Genomic DNA, 12,407 nt, shown 5'->3' with positions numbered 1-12,407 from the left:
CTCAGCAGGAGATCCCTGTTCTTCCAGGGAATCTCAGGATGAGCAGAAAAGCTCCTGTGTAGGCAAGGAGAAGGCCTGAGGCTGCAGGGAGTGACTCTTCAGACTGGAGGTGCCAAAGACTTCTTTGGCTGCTGTTACTGAGGAAGACCCTTAGTAAGGGAGGCAGAGCAGGAAGGTCTTTTGAAGGCAGTGTTAGCCAGACCCCAGCTGTGCAGGCCCTCAGGAACGTGCTTCTCAGTGTTGCTGGTTTTTTGGCAGCTCTGAAAGCGCTCCATGCCCCACCTTGAGTTGCCTGGGGAGCTGCTGGTGTGCCTGGTGCAGTGCACAGGCATGGGGAGCTCCTGTCAGCCCTCATCTGGCTTCTCTGCTGGTTAGCAGGGGGAACCCAAGCTGCCTTTCTGCTGCAGGGCTCCTCAGCCTGTAACCCCTGGAATGACTGTGAAAAATAGAAGTAACCCTGAAATGTGCATGCCCATTCCCATAATTTTAAAGCAAGAATATGCGGGGGAAGAAGAACAAAGACTCAATGTTTTCACCTAGATGTTGCACAAGATGATCTGTGGATTATTTCAGCCATGTTCTAGTGCATTATCAAAAGGTGTCCTTCCAGTCTTCTCTGGCTTCCTCAGCTGTGTAGTTTAATGCTCCCTAGACAAGGCAGGAGAGAGCCCCACAATCTTCTGAACTCATCCTTTAATTCTCCCTGTTACTCCCATCTTCTCCCCTTCAACTCATTTGGGCTGCCTTTTCTGTTGCTTGCCTGGGAAGTTCATCACAAAATCCCAGACTCTTTAAATGCATCTTATCCCTCTGGGAACACTGCAGTTGGATAAGGACGCCTGCAGAGAGAGACCCTTCAGAGCGTTAAGTGGGGAGTCCTGCCTGGAGCAGAAGAACCGGAACAGCTACTCCAGATGTTCATGGACACAAGGCAGGAGCTGTATAGGATGCAAACCCCCTTCTGGAGTCTGAACTCCACAGAGAAATGCCCTCAGAGCTCCAGAGGTTGCAGGTTGTGTGAGGTTTTTTTTTTCCCCCTTTAACAGCTGCAGCTACTGTGGATGGGCTGGAGCATTTCCCAGTGGAGTGAATCTGTCTGTGGACCAGCATCCTAAAAGCTCTGGGTCTGGCAGTTCTTTGGGAAACACCCCCTAACCATGAACCCCCACCCCCAAAAAGAAAGAAAGAAAGAAAAAGCCTCTAAGATGAAACCAAGATAACTAAATAACGAGAGCACTGTCCTCTCCAGGCTCGGGTAGCTGCATATATGATTGTCAACTTGATGAAATCCCCCCGGATGTAATGAGCTGATTTTCTGCTGTTAATATTGCATCTGCTGATGAAGGATTCGTTAGGATAATGGAACGAAGCTAAAATATAAATGACTCGCTGTCAAGAAGCAGCTTTTGCTTGTGTTCTCCTGACAGTTCCTCGGCCATGGCGAGGGAGTTTTGTGCGCTCCGCACACGTTTGCGAGGTGTGTACGATCATTTGGTCCTGCATGTACAGGGACACACGTGTCAGAGTATGTTCCCTGTGAGCTGACTGCCCTGGTAGCCTGGAAGCCCACGGCATGCGCCCGTCCCGACCTGCTGGCACACTGCTGGGCAGCCGAGGCACTGGCGTTTTTCTCTGTGCCGGTGACTGCTGCTTTTTGCCTGCCAGTGCGGACCGAACGGTGCTGCTGTCAGGGAGCAGCGGCCAGACGAAGGTGCTCCTTTGCTAAGCTGAGGCTGCCAGGAGAGGTGAGGGAAGGTGTGCTGCTGGAAAAGTATTTGCGCTTTTACTCCAGGTCTTTTTTGTAGCTGGCATGTTCCTTTTTTCATTTTGTTTTGTTGCCAAAGTTGCTGGGTTTTCTTTCTGAACAAGAGAAATCAGTTTAAGCAGGTTAGGAGGTGAAACTGATCTTTGCTCACAAAGCTTTTTGAAATGCAGAGTATTATTTTCATTGGAAAATGCAAAAAAGATTTTGATAAAAGGGTCTTACTATTGCTGAGTAGTAATCGTACATCTGTGCATAAAAACTCAAGGTTCCACTGTCTGTTTTGAGAGAGGGGCTTGTTTTTCCCTGCAAAAAGTAAAACAGAACCAGCTCCGTCATTGAGGGGATTTCAACTTTAATACAATTTCGCACACGCGTCCCCAACACTAGTTTGCTCATCCCATTTCAGGGTTGTGTGCACGCATCTGAGCGTGTGTTAAATCTTTGTTATCAGATGTGCAGGGAGGAAAACCTAAGAATATGTTTACAAGTATCTTTTGTATCTTAGACTTTCTGTACATTTCATAATAGCATTAACCAAAACATAACATTGCCAAGCCCTCATTTTACTCTGTGTCTAAGGACATTTGGTGTTTTCCCTTAAAGTCCATGTTTCTGGACACAGGAGACCGAATGAGAATCTCAGCTTTCATTATTTGTTTGTTTTTTTTAGTTTTTAATCACATTTCTCGCTCTTCTGATTACCAAGGAGGAAAAAAAAAAGGAATGAAAACATGAACTGTAATGGCTCAAAAATGAAATTTAAAAAGGCCTTGTTTTCTATTATTATTTTTCAAATCACATTTTTCAGCCAATAATGTCAGGGATTGGAGCAATGATTTTTTTTTTTTTTTTAATAGCTGGAGCTGACACACTCAGATGTGCTGTTTTTCTGGAGGTGTGAGGTAGTGGTATCCCAGCCCCTCTAACCTGCACATCTTTGGTGGATGTTCAGTCCAGCAAAGCCTTGCCTGACCCGGCTCTACTTTTGGGGAGTTCCTCTCACTGTTCAGACTCTCCTTCTAGCAAGGAACATCGGTGGTTTAATTGAATCATTCTTTACAAAAGACCATGAATATAAATGATGGGGGAGGGGGGAGACACATGAATATGATGCTAGAAATTTTGCATTGAAATATATTTGATGGAAAACAGCTTTCTGACAGAGTGAAATTTGGAGTGTGTGCCTGTGTGCATGTATAAACATATATGTATCACTTTTTCAACCCTTTTTTGTGAAAACATTTCTTTGCTCTTCCTCATGATAAACACTACATGGAAGAAAATTTTCAACTGAAAAATTACTTTCCCCAAAATACTTGGCAGGAAGAACAATCCTTTTCTAACCAGTGTTCTGTCCGAATTTGAGCTACTTGTGGAAACTTAAGGAAACGAGTGAGGTAGTGGTCCCTTGCACTGGAGGCAAAGTGCAAGGGACAATTAAGTCCAGCGCTGGCTGCAGGCATCTTCCTTGGCCCCGTCCCACCGGAACCCCTAAAGATGACTCTGCATCAGAACTCTGGTGTGCCAGAAAAGGCAGAGCAGGGACACTTTCCAGGGGACCAGAGTTACTCCCAATGGCAAGGTGGTGCAGAAAAGGTGGAAAGCCTTTTGTGTTTCTGCGCTTTCTATTGCACAGGCTTTGAAGTTCCAGACTCGCAGAAGAAGAAGCTGGTGAACAATTTGCAATTTCTTTGCTGCCTCTTGGCGACAGTAACATAGCCAGTCCCAGGCAACTGAAAGTCCTAAGCTGGGCTCCAAAAACGTGAGATCATCCTAGAGATTTTGAGATGGAGTAGGTAAATGCCGAAGGGTATGACGTTCTTGGACTTGTTTCCTGAATCCTTCAGCCTTCCTGGGCTTTTCTCTGCAGAATTAGCCTTGGCAAGGGAGAGGAGGTGGGCAGGGAGGTCTGACCAGCATCCTTCCCTCTTGGCATCTCTGAGGCTTTTTATACCAGTTGCTTAAAGGCAAAGAGCCAGATCCCGAGCCAGCGTAAACCAGCAAGGCTCTGTCGATGTCAGCAGGGCCTCCCTAATTCACACCCACTCGGGCTCTCCTCCCAGCATCAGGGAAGCTCTTTTGAGGAATTTGGTTGCGAATTCAAGGACTGCTTGGCTGGAACAGAGTGCCTGTGTTATGGGAGGGTCCCCTTGGCTCTGGGGTCTTGTTGGCTTTGGGCAGGCTCGACCTACAGCAACCAGCCTGGGGGGAAATCACAGACCCCCTCTTCCCAAATCCTCCACTTTGTTTTTTCCTCTGTTTCCACCCTTGTCCAGGTACCCCCAGGGCCTAGCAAGCCCTGTCACCTCTTCCCACATACCAGGTCTCTTGGGCCATCACTTGGAGCATATATGTGTGTTTCTGTGTGTCACACTTAGTTTTTTTCCTGGGGTCCCCTGCTTCATCATTATCTTAATCACTGTTGTGTTAAGTTTCATGCTTCTTTTGACCTTTATTTTCGGCCTGGTTATGCTGTTTATCTGCCTCTGACACTTGTCCCCTGGTGCTATTGCCAGGGAAACCCAGCACAGAGGCCTTTCCCTTTTCCCCCACCCCCTTGTCCCTTTCTGTTTAATTTTTTTCTTTCCTCTTTTTTCTTTTTTTGTCTTTTAACATGGTTTTCCTAAAAAGTTTTTTAATCAATCAAATTTGAGGCAGAAAATAGGCTTGGTCACGCCTGGTCCTTGGGTCGTGTGACACTCACTCAGGGTCCTGACAGCTCCTCAAAAGGGGCACCCGGGACGAGGAGGGGGGGGGGCCGGCAGCGCGTTTCCCCAGGAAAGGGCCCGTTTCCATGGCACTGCCCCCACCTCTCCGCCATCCGCCAGCCCGATGTGGGCCTGAGGCTCTTCAAAAGGGGTGTTGGGAAGCGTGCGTGTGTGCGGGTCCGGGGAACAAAACGGTGGCGCGGGGGCGGCAGCGGCGGGGGCGTGCTGGCTGCGCTGACAGCTGCCGGGGTTCTCTGCCACCGGAGCTCGTGGGGAGCCAGCGGGAGCGACGGCGATTGAGCCAGGGCCCCAGCCAAATCCGCATAATCAGGGGCTTTTCATAAATGCCCCATTTTTCATCCCCATCTAAGGCATTTGCTCTGAGAGAGCCGGTAGCCCTGACATGGAGGGACAGCGCTCCTGAGTCCTGGTGCACACCCCTGGCTCTGCCCTCCTCGCTCGCTCTGCTTCCCCTGCACCCTCCTCCTCCTCTGCCCTCGTCTCGCACATTGGCAAGGGCCCGCTCCTCTGCCGAACGGCAGCTCCTGCCCCTCTGGCTATGGTAGGGCCCTGCCGGGGCTGGGACGGCGGAGGGAGCGTGGAGCCGGCCTCATGGCTATGTCGATGGTGCCGGCTCCCACCACGGCAGGACCCAGTCTCTGCATGTGCCTCGCCATCCTTGGCACTGTCGCTTTTCCCTGGGGTCCCCCCTGCTTTCCTCACCTCTGCCTTTCCCCACCCTGCCCTGGGATACCACTTGCCCTTCTGCTACCTTCATCCAAAGCTCTGTGCTGGGGATTTTAAAGTCCTTTTCTACCCCTCCGCCCCTTTCTCAAGCTCTCTTCTTTCTCACTGCTCCCTCCTGTCCTTCTTTTCCCCATGCCCTTTCCAGTTCTCCATTTGTGCAGGGTCTTTCTCTCTCTCTCTTTTTTATAATTAATGATTAGTTTTAATTGGTTTGCTTAGGCAGCCTGACAGCAAATTAGCAGGAGCCAGCCCAGGGCTGCCGAATGCCAAGTTTGGGGACTGCTGTGCTTTACAGATGTCAGGGCGGGAGGTGAACTCCTTGAGATCCTCCCTTGGCACCCCCCCCCTGCCGCTGTGCTAGGCGGTGCCGTAGCTGCGCTGCGAGGTGGGGGTCTGGGGCCTTTCCTGGTCCTGGGTGCCATCAGTGCTGGGAAGCTGGGACCAGCAGTGGATTGGGACCAGCAGGGCTGCTGTCTCCCTTCCCTCTGTCCCATGCCTGGCTCCAGCAGACCAGAGGTGGCTGATGGGCACTGAGCTGCAGGGTTACCTTCAGCATGGCCCCTGTCCCTTTTCTACTGTCCAGCACTAGTTTTGCTCCTTCTTTTTGCATCACCTTTACTGAGCTGGACTGGGGTCTGCTCAACAGGTTTGAGCAGAGGGGGAAGGGGTGAGAGGCAGGGCAGGATTTCCCCGGGGAGTGCTGTGCCGAGGGGGAGTCCTCAGGAGCAATGAAGCAGGCGGCTCTACCCAGTGCTAAAAGGCAGGTAATGGGGAAAGGGTGGGAAGGGAAGGGGGGCTTTGCTCTTTTCTTCCTTCGCAGCGATTTCCCTTTGCTTTGCTTCTCTTTTCTTTGCCTTTTTTATAGCTCCCATTTTTCTTTTTTATGAGAGAGAAACTGCAGGGTTCTCCCAGGGCTGGGAAGAGCACTCGGTCCCAGGCTGCTCCCAGCCAGATGGAGGGGAAGAGAAGGGGGGCAGTGGGCCCGTAATCCTGGGAGGAGAGTTTTCCTGGTTAAAGAGGATTGGGGATGGAGTCTAGGACATTTCAGCCTGTTGTTTTAGGAAGAAGGGGCAGACCATGACCTATTTGGGGTGCTTGTTACCCTCATTTTCGGCACAAAACTTTGTGGAGCACACTGGCAGCTGTGTAGCCCTAACAATCAGTGGATGTAGTTGGTTTGTATCGCGCTACTGGTATTGCCTTGTAATGGCAGCTGAAAAAGGGGAAAATGGGAGATAACATGAGTTTCCCTCCCCTTCAGCCTATGCGTTTTTCCCCGAGCAGCCCAAGATGGGTAGGAGATGATAGCTGGGTGTGACTGTGGTGAGAGGGTGCAGGACTCTGTCCCAGGAAACTCGGGGTGTCCTTCAGCTGCCCCTTGCTCTGCCCTGTCGGTGGTGCCGGTTCCTCACCTTGGCTCACCAGCTTCTCCCCCTACTCAGGCCAGGCTTGGGCCAGACTGGGGACGTTTCTGTGCCGCTGCCCCATCCCCTCACTCCTGAGGGAGGGTGTGAGCTGCATTCCTCTGAGCATCAGCGCCTGGGCAGGGTCCATGGCCCAGAGCCCAGGCTGGGCTTGCAGAGGAAAGAGATGGGGTTTGTAGCTGCCTTTTGTTCTGAAACATCTACTCAGCAGATGACAAGGCCCAACTGTATTTATAGAGCACCCAGGATATTCCAGCCCTTCTGCAAAACCAAGAAGGCTTGTCGGGCTGGTGACAGTAGGGGGTGTTTTTTGTCCCCAGCAATCCTGGACCTTCTCAGTTATCCTTGCTTCAGGTGTTAATGGGTGCTTTTGCCCTTTCTGGATACCAGCCCAGCCCTCCAGCTGAGTGTTAATATCTACATATGCCTTTTTATGGGATCCAGAGCACATGCAGAACTGAAATAAGAGGGATCTGGTGTCTTCCTGGGATTTCTGTCATGGAGGAACAGTCTTTTTGTCAGTCATAGAGGTCCCTGCTGCATTCCAGATTCATGAAAGATGGAAGTCAGCACAAACACGTCTGCTAGCAGATCCGTGTGTTGTTCAGCTGTGAGTGTACTGGCAAACACCATGCTGTGATACCTTGCTGCAGCCTGGCCCCTTCCCCAAAGACTCGTACATTTAGAGCTCACTCAGGTGAAAATACTGATAATGCACGTAGAGACTGATGCTATGCAGGCGTCCCCTGAGACTCAGAGGCTTTGGTCACAGTGCTCACTCCTCTGCCCCTGCCCTGTTCAGGACATGCTGCTGTGCACACTCACACAGCTCAAGTGTCGCTCCCCAGTCCTGATGTGACCCTTAACAGAGAGTCCCTCACGTGGCTTTGCCAGTGTTTTGGACCTTAATTGAGCTTTGGGCCTCTGCAGAGCAAGGCTAGGGATGAGTCTTCCTTTCCTGGGGAAGGAGGGAGAGGGATGAGGGACAAGTGTGGAAAAATACCTGCTAGAAAAGGCATTGAGACCTCCCAGCTCATTTCATTTTTGTGTGATCTTGGCTTATTCCCACAGCTGGTGTCCATGCAATAACAGAAGGTGCATTTTGAACTGCTGCAAAACTTCCATGTTCTGTGTGCTTAGGAAGTCCTCTTTTCCTTTTCACACCCACTCACCCTCTCGGGAGGTGTTTTAAGACCCTTTTCACTTTCTTGTAGGCTGTTTACATTTCACTGCACTTCAGTGAGCCAAAAGGGGCTCAAGGAGTTGGCCATATGCTGTACACCCTCATGTGCCAACAAGACTGTGACAGATCCAGCTGAGCCTGGTTATGACCCAGGCTGTGTCGTCTGTTTGTCAGTCCGTTGTTGGCCAGTGCCAAGGAATAAGTCGTGCTCAGACTTTTTTAGCCAGGTGAGGCTTGGGCCAGGCCAGACACGTGCCCACGTGCCCAAACCCTGTGCCATAGCTCCTACTACTGAGGCACATGCGGCACTCAGCAGAGAGCTCAAGGACTGGCTGTGCTGTGGTGGCTGTATTCCCACCTGTAGGGCCGAGCTCTGGATGCAGGGCACTTGCTCTGCGGCTTACGAAGTTTATTGCTGATACCAGACTGATCAGGACAGTTTCAAAAATTGGTAGTGCCACTGGAGCGTCAGGCGCTCTACGAAGTTAAAGGAAGGCACAGCTCTTTCCCTGTGAGAGTAGCCGTCCTTCCTGGTGTCAGAGCTGTTCCTTCACTTCTCATTTTAGCAATGTGGGTGCCAATATTCGACCTCTCCCTTTGCAGTTTAGGGGACTCCATTATAATTGTGTAGTTCTTGACAACTGAATAGCAGCTGAGGATCACCAGCTGTTTCACCGTAGAGCTACAGGTGGGAAACTGAGGCATGGAGATGAAGGTGCCTAAAGATGCCCTCAGAGTTCCCTGAGTGACTCGCTGAGGAATTATGCTGCCTGGAGTCCTCGGTTGCACATCCCACAGACTGCCAACACAACCCATCGTTGCAAATGAAACTGAGGGGAGCGGAAAGGAGTGATGCCTCCTGCCCTGCCCTGCTGTGCATTTGGCTTGGCTTGTCGCCCTTCCTCTCCTCTTCCTCCCCCAGCACCCCTCACTGCCGGCACGTGCCCTCAGTCCTGCCTCGGCCGGCAGCCTGAGCTGGCTCCTTTAAGGCAGGCACGCCGGGGAATTGTGCGTGGTGCCAGCCTTCGCTGCAAGTGCCTCTCCCGCTTCCCCCTCGGAAAGTTTCCTGCCCAATTGTTATGTGCGATCCGATCTGAAAGTTGCTCTCTAAGCTTCTTGTCACATTTTGACTTAATGAAGTGCAACTGGAGTGGGAATTGGGGTTCATCACGCCAGTCTCACTGCGCTCCCTTGTTGTCAGAAAACAGGGGCGGTTGGGGACCGTAATGCAACGCTGCAAGTCGTTATCATTCCGGTCAGTCTGTTTAACACAAAATTAAACAAAGAACTAATTAGTGCCTCATGAATTAATAAATGCGCAGTTGCCGGGTAGGAAGGGGAGGAAGGAAAAAAGGTTGTTGAAGGAAAGATACTGAAAAAGTCGAATTAGGATGTTGTGTCAAGGGGAAAAAAAAAATCTGAGTCCACTTTGGCGAAGAGTTTGGATCCATTGGTTTCCTTGGAATAAGCTCCCCTCCTCCTCCTGCGTCCTGCTTGTCTGCTCTAGAGCAGCGATGTACGGGCAGGCATGGGGAAGAGGCAGCCTTTCCGTGCTTAAAGGGGCCTTATAAGAAAGATGGGGGAAAACTTTTTAGCAGAGCCTGTTGCAGTAGGACAAGGGGTAATGGTTTTAAGCTAAAAGAGGGTAAATTTAAACTAGATACAAGGAAGAAATTTTTTGTGATGAGGGTGGTGAACAAGTTGCCCAGAGAGGCTGTAGAAGCCCCATTGCAGGAAACATTCAAGGTCAGGTTGGATGGGGCTCTGGGCAACCTGATCTAGTTGAAGATGTCCCTGCTCATTGCAAGGGGGGTTGGACTAGATGACCTTTAAAGGTCCCTTCCAACCCAAACTCTTCTATGATTCTATGATTTCTTCACGGTGTTCCCTAGAAGCTGGAGCTGGGATCCACAGGCCAGTAGCCAAATAAAAATATTTATCCAAAGAGCTTTATGCCCAGATGTGGGAGCTGAGAGGTGTGGGGTGGAAGCCCTTCCTTGGAAAGGAGGGAGGCTTCAAAGATGGTCATGGCGAGCAAGTCTCCTCTCTTTGTCCGAATGCTTTGGAGCTTCATGCTTTCTGGTGAGGGGTATCATGTCATGGTTGGGGCCCATCCCCAGAAGGTTCGTCTTCCTCTGACTCAGGGAAGGGAGCCAGCCTTTGGTCTCCTGAGTCAGAAGAGGGGGCCAGAGCAAGTCAAAGGGGAAGCCCCATGGAGGAGAGCAAGGAGGCAGGGACAAGGTAGGGAGGAGGAGGAGGAGGGAGGGTGGCAGTGGGGTAAGCAAGAAGAGGGGCAGGGTGAGGTGGCACCCATGGCTTCAGAGGTGGCAACACGTTGCTCATGTTTCTGGAGAATCCAAGATGGTCACAGTAACAGTGTGTAATCTCAGATTAACTATGTCCCAGCAATGCTCCCCCTGCCCCTGCTCCTTGCCCTATCAGTGCTAGCCGGCCTCGCTTCCCTCATGGAGGCATGCAGCGCTGGGGAGGACGGCTGGCACTCTCGCAGCGGAGCTGGGCGCGCGGGCTGTGCTGGATGCCTACCCGGCCAGCCAGCCCCGCAGGTGCCGTGCCGTGCCACGCTGCAAGCGAGCGGGCTCTGCTCTGGCGCATTGTCAGGCAGGGAAGCAGGCAGAGCTGGGGGAGGGAAGAGTCCATCCTTAAGAGGACATGTCAAGTACAATTAGCGTTATCTGTCTAAATATGTACTGGGAACACAGAATACAAGAGGAGGCCTGGCTGGCTTTAATGGAGACATATGCAAGGTCATATTGCCTCATACAATCCCCCAATCTGATTTGGGGATTACACATTCTAAGTAAATTGGCGTTATTCCTCTTGCATCATTGATAAGCTGCGGCCGAAAGAAGGGGAGTAAAAAAAACAATTAAAAACTCAAACCCAAGAATTGACCGTGCACAGGGGCGAGGGAGTGAAGCCAGGAAGGCAGAGAGAGTTACAGGCAGAGAGCTTGGTAAAGGGGGAGAGAACAAAAGGGAGGGAGAGAAAAAAGAGCATGACAGAATAGCAGAGAAAGCGATGGAAAGAGCAAAGAAGAAGGGAAGAACAAAGGGAAGAAAAAGGTGGGAGAGGGGATGAGAGAGCCAGAAGGACAGAGGGTGCCAGGGTGGGAGAAGGACCTCAAGTGGGGGAGCTGTTACTCCAGCCGTGCCCTCAGCCTTGTTAGCACAAGGATTTGAGTGGGAAAGGAAGGAGACAGGCTGGTTATGCATCTTCCTCACCCGAGGGGCTCCCTGCGTTCCATGTCCATCCATCCATCTGGGATATCTCACCAGCTCCTTCCCACTCTGGGTCCCAGCCAACACCAGGCATCTATCTTTGGCGCAGCGTGCAGGCAGCGGTGGAGTGTGAGTGACAGGAGGAGGCCGTCCGCACGCATGGAGCACCAGGGCCCCAAAAGACAGGGGCGAGCCACAGCGGCAGCAGAGAGTCCCCAGAGCCAAGTCCCTCTCACTTTTGCTCTCCAAGGGGCTAAAGCAGGGTCCCTGCAAGGAGCTGAGTTGTGGCATGCTTTGCTGCACCCTGGAGAGAGAGGCATGCTGCGAGCTGGTGCTTGGCGCAGGCGGCTGGGGCTCCTGGATTCAACCACGGACTCACTGTGCGTGACCTCGGGCCAGTTTTTCATTTCACTGCCACGTCTCGGGCAGTTGTGATAGCTGTTTTGGCAGGGTTGCAAAACAGAGACTGCAGGAATGGGCCAAGCACCCTTGCCATTGTGCATGAAGCCACCCTGTGCTCCCTGCCACCTTCCGGCTCTGGGAGAGGGAAGTCCCTGGCTGGCTGAGTGTGGAGCAGTCCTCCCCCTCCTGCGAGCTGTCCTCCCACCCTGCCTGTGCAGGATAACCCCCTCCGGAAGTCTCACGGCACGGCTTTTATGCTCTGTCACATTTTTGGAACATATGGTTTTAAATAATTCAATTTACTTTTCATGTGTTTTGCTGTGACTTTTTTTCCCCTGTCCCTTTTCTCTTTCCTCCTCGCTCTCTGCATTCTCCAGGAAGGAAGACGCACAGATGAGTGGATAAGGGGGTTCAGTGCCTTGGGACCCAATCCTGCACCCCGTCATCTTGTGCCTCATTGGTGTGCAAGGGAGGCCTCAGCATTAACACACTGGTGAACCTCTGGGAAAGCGGGGTCAGCAGAGGAAATGGGAAGATTGGAAAGGGAAAAATTTGGCATGGACCAGAAAGCACCCTTGGATGTGTGGGCAGAGTATGGTGCAGACCAGCACGAGGTCTGTCTGTGGTACCTGGGAAGCAGGATTCAGGCCAGTAATGGCCTGAGAGAGTGAGCGTAGTGGCCTGAGAGAGCCAGTGCTCTCTCTATGCTACATTATTCCCAGTCCTTTTTAGGAGTCTTATGCACAGTTAAGTGCAGGAGTGATGTGTGTCTCGTGGTGTGCATGGCACTGCATGGTGCAGCCAGGAGCAGGAAGGCACTTCATTCCCGTGCGAAGTCTGAATGCCCCATGCTGGCCCTGCTTGCAGCTGGGTTCTCACCCAGCTTTTGTGAGTGTCTGTGCCTTGGCTCTTGGTCGGGTGTGCCCTGTGTATTAACTG

The 12,407-nt window shown here is 51.7% G+C and overlaps 1 protein-coding gene across 3 annotated transcripts in view; it reads left to right on the top strand.

Annotated features, from left to right (window-relative positions):
* CASZ1 (castor zinc finger 1) overlaps positions 1-12,407 on the top strand; it is a 208,411-nt gene that overhangs the window by 85,812 nt on the left and 110,192 nt on the right. The gene's annotated exons all lie outside the window — the stretch shown is intronic.

The sequence above is a fragment of the Buteo buteo genome, chromosome 5 (genome assembly GCF_964188355.1).
Source record: "Buteo buteo chromosome 5, bButBut1.hap1.1, whole genome shotgun sequence".
Classification (NCBI taxonomy): Eukaryota; Metazoa; Chordata; class Aves; order Accipitriformes; family Accipitridae; genus Buteo; species Buteo buteo.
The sequence above is the reverse complement of the archived record's forward strand: the minus strand, read 5'-3'. Positions and strand labels throughout refer to the sequence as shown.